Source organism: Parambassis ranga, chromosome 1 (genome assembly GCF_900634625.1).
Source record: "Parambassis ranga chromosome 1, fParRan2.1, whole genome shotgun sequence".
In the NCBI taxonomy this organism is placed as follows: Eukaryota; Metazoa; Chordata; class Actinopteri; family Ambassidae; genus Parambassis; species Parambassis ranga.
In genome coordinates this window covers 26,028,134-26,032,959 of record NC_041022.1, presented here as the reverse complement: position 1 = coordinate 26,032,959, position 4,826 = coordinate 26,028,134, and positions in this window count along the sequence as shown.

Here is a 4,826-nt window from a genome sequence, read left to right as displayed (position 1 = left end):
ACAGCTCAATTCAGTCATAATATTGCTAAAATGAGCTGAAAAACAACTACATATGTTGGTGTGTCCAAAAGTGCATTATCTAAGCGAGAGAAGCTTAATTTGTGCATATGAGCTTAATACAGGTCAGAACACAAAATAATCAGCTGCAACTGAGTGAATGTACACTAAATAGGATGAAAACAGCTCATTTGAGTCTAATTATGATGAAAACAGCTCAATTCAGTCATAATATTGCTGAAATGAGCTGAAAAACAACTGAATAGGTTGGTGTGTCCAAAAGTGTATTGAGAGAAGCTCAATTTGTGCATATGAGCTGAATACAGGTCAGAACACTAAAAATGAGCTGCAACTGAGTGAATGTAAACTAAATATGATGAAAACAGCTCAATTCAGTCTAAATATGAGGAAAACAGCTCAATTCAGTCTAAATATGATGAAAACAGCTCAATTCAGTCTAAATATGATGAAAACAGCTCAATTCAGTCATAATATTGCTAAACTGAGCTGAAGCACAACAATACAAATGTGTTGGTGTGACCCGTTTTCTATAGGTCTGCCTGTGTCCAAACTAGCTTTTTCTCAGCGAGAGACGTGTCACATCTGTGTGCGAGTCGGTCATCAGAGTTTATACAGGTTAAATATACACCCGTATGCTTATCTAATGACCATTTTAAAGCTACAAGAACCACCTTGAATTGATTCAGTTCTTAATTCTCTCAGTTACTTCTGACTGATAAGACAAATAATGAAGCTGAAGCTTTTTATTTCACTATAAAAACTCAAGACTGACCTCAGCCTATATGTCTACCTGTTCTTGTTGTAAAAAGACACTTTCTGGTAAAATAAAGGTTAAAATAAATAACGTGATATAACCACATAATTCCATTAATAACATAATAATAATATGATTAGATATATGGAACTACTAAATGCACAACAAGGCAGCTAACTCATAAATAAAACAGCTTTTGGTGTTATGTGACCATAGTTTATCATCAATAACCGCGTTTTACCTTAAGTCGCCTTGCTGATTTACAAGCTGTGTCTATGCTGATAGGGTGCGCGATGTTCCATTATCAATAACGCTGACCGCCGTTTTGGGTTTTCTTTCAACAGTTTATAAGCGTCAGGCTTTACCTATGGAGAGAAGGAGCGGGCGTATCACCTGTGTGTGTGTGAATAAGAACGGGGGAGAGAGAGAGTTGCGTGGAGTTGAATGAACAGAAGGATAGCTGTATTATAAAATTGCGTTGGCGAAAACAAAACACAGAATCAATTTGTGGGTGGGTATTCATTATGTGGTGGCCCGCCACGAACAAATCTATGTGTGGGAAAACCCTGCATGCTGTGTTGAAATACACACAGCAAGTTAACTCACTCAGTTAATATTCAGTTAATATTCTTATAAACGTTTTGTATCTTAAAACAGTTTACTGCAGCCTCTTTAACGTTGGCCTTTCCAATGTCAATTTTAGGACAGGCTCCTTTTTACTGCTCCAGATGCTAGCTAAGCACTTGCTAGCTTAACAGCACGGTTTAAACCACTGCAATCTGCAATGCAGATTTCCAAAGCAGGTGCCGTGCACACGTCAAGTTAAAAACGATAACTTGGCCTAATATTTAATAAGTTTTACTTACCTTTACTGCGAACAAGAGTGCTGAGGTTTCAGGGCAGCGTGGAAATGCAGGAGAAAATAGCCGAATGTCAAGAAGCAACAGAGCAGTAACTCTTTGTTTTGTCCTGGAGCCCCCCCACAGGAGGCGGTATTTTTCCATTTTAGCTGATGCAACATGACTATTTTCTTTATTCTTAACATGATTTAAACATGCTGAATTTAAATCACTCGAAATCCCTTTGACACAAATTTTTTCTTCTCTTACACTTAAATCACAGAGAACAGAACGTATGTTTACTGACTTTTTAAATCAGATTGGATTAATTTCCATGTTCTTTGGCACAATATCCTGAAGGACACACACCACGTTTTGCTTCATCTGACAATCTTGTAGCTCAAATGATAAACAATTAAAATGTCGACGAATAAAGAAACCGTGCTGTGCTCATATATGGCCAGCAGATGGCACAAGACACTAAGAAACCGCTTATATTAACCGCTATATTTTTTTTATATTAAAGTGAACAAGGAAATAATTTACATGAATTATTTGTTGCAATGTTACATTCAGAATCAGAAATACCTTCCAGAAGGAAATTGTTTACATTCAACACAAGTGTTCCATGCATGACCAGAAATATCAACAGAGAAGACATTTAAAATAATGCTAGGTATATCATAATAAAAAGTAAGTACTATAAAAATAAATTCAACTAAGATTAATATTAAGAAAATCTTTATTTGCCCCACAATAGGGAAATTTCATTTTTGCGACACAAATAGGCTACAGAAGCAAAAAATAAAATAAGCTATATATATAGTAAAAAAAATAGCCTACTTGTAAATGTTAAAGTTATAAAAAGTCACGTATGTGTCATTGTTGTAGGAGCCATATATTGTGAACGATCAGCAGAGCACACAACACGCTGCAGTCTGTGCTTGTCCCTGGCCGTGGCCCCAGCGTACCACACTGTGATGGAGGAGGTGAGGATGGACTCAATGATGGCCGTGTAGAACTGAACCATCATTCTGGCTGGGACCTTGAGTTTCCTCAGCTGCCGCAGGAAGTACATCCTCTGCTGGGCCTTTTTGATGAGAGAGCTGATGGTGAGCTTCCACTTGAGGTCCTGGGTGATGGTGGTACCCAGGAAGTGGAAAGAGTCCACTGTGGAGATGGGGGTGGTGAGGGGGGGTGATGGAGCTGGCACTTTCTGAAAGTCAACAGTCATCTCCACTGTCTTCTGGGCATTCAGCTCCAGGTTGTTGTCAGCACACCAGGACACCAGACGGTCTACCTCCCTCTTGTAGGCAGACTCATCCCTGTCTGAAATGATACCAATGAGGGTGGTGTCGTAAGCAATCTTAATCAGCTTGTGTCCGAGACATTCATCCCCAGCCTCACATGCTGTCTCCTATCTGTCAGGAAGTCAGTGATCCACCGGCAGATGGGGTCTGGAACATGCAGCAGGGACAGCTTGTCTTGGAGGAGAGCTGGGCGGATTGTGTTGAAAGCAGAGCTGAAGTACACAAACAGGACCCTAGGACAGGTTCCAGGGGAGTCCAGATGCTGCAGGATGTAGTGAAGGGCCAGGTTGACAGCATCGTGCACAGATCTGTTAGCTCTGTAGGCGAACTGCAGGGGGTCCAGGAGGGGGGCTGTGATGGTCTTGAGATGGGACAGTACCAGGCGCTCAAAGGACTTCATGACTACAGACGTTAGTGCCACAGGTCTGTAGTCATTAAGTAGTACTGAATATATGACGTCACAGTGTCTGTATACATCAAGACTATCAGTGGCAGCCCTGAACACCTCCCAGTCCGTTGTCTCAAAACAGGAGTGAAGCTCCTCCACAGCCTGGCTGGTCCACTTTTTAGATGTCCTCACCACAGGTTTGGAGAGCTTCAGCCTCTGTCTGTATGCAGGAATCAGATGGACCATGACGTGGTCAGATAGTCCAAGAGCAGCACGGGGCACTGTGCGATATACCTCGCTTATTGTGGTGTAACAGTGATCCAGTGTGTTCTCCTCTCTGGTTGGGCATTTGATCAGCTGTTTGTATTTCGAGAGTTCTTTGCTCAGATTTCCTTTATTAAAGTCACTAAGGACAATAATTAAGGAGTCCGGATGTATTTGCTCCAAACACAGGATCTTATCCGCGAGTGCACGCTGCACATCCCCATACACATCCCACCCAACGACTGAGCAATAAGTCTGTACACAGACAGACTGTACTTTTGAACATTAATATGTTGCAATATATTCATACTGGTCACTTTTTTATTCTTCTTCTTTACTGTTTGAAACCCTAGCCCTGTGTCTCATCCAGACCAGGTTTTGATGGTGAGCTACTGATACGGCCTAGAGCCTGAACTCAATTAATTCATCTCAACTCAAGATGGGAAAAGACTTTTCCACCTCAAGCCTGAAGAGTCCCCATTCCAATAGCCCCCCCCCCCCTGCATTACTTCTGCCACATCCCTCTCCACACAGACAATTTCCACACCGCCCCTCTCGGGCAGCATGGCATATGGACATTGGGAGAGTTTGGGAAGTTGAATGAATAACATTGAAGGCACAATCACGTCGATTGTAACCATGTAATTAGTTTGGTTGCCCAGCAACCAAACTCTTGTTCTTCTTTTCTTTATTATTATTATTATTATTATTATTATTATTATTATTATTATTATTATTATTATTATTTTTCTGTACTTTTTTGGCTCAGCATATCTTCAGAATGCATGGGCCGATTCAAACCATTCAAACATCAAAAGATTCAGCTCATTCAGGACATGTCAATAATAATTGCAAATATTCAAATGACCGGGGACTTTTGAGGTCTCCTCTTCTGTTACCATGGTGACAGACTGATGCTACTTTCAGCTCCGTCTTCAAATGGCGGCTCACAGGTTCAGGTTGCCATGGATGCATGGTTGTCATGCATCCAAAATCTCCTCTGAGTAGACTGCTCAGCAGGTTGCCATGGATTCATGACAGAGTTTGTTTTTTGGTAAAAACAAACTTGCTGTGGCAACCAAACTTGCATTTTCTTCAGGAAATGCAAGTTTATATTTTTAATGTTTATTATTATTATTATTATTATTTTTCTGTACTTTTTTGGCTCAGCATATCTTCAGAATGCATGGGCCGATTCAAACCATTCAAACATCAAAAGATTCAGCTCATTCAGGACATATGTGGAAACCGTC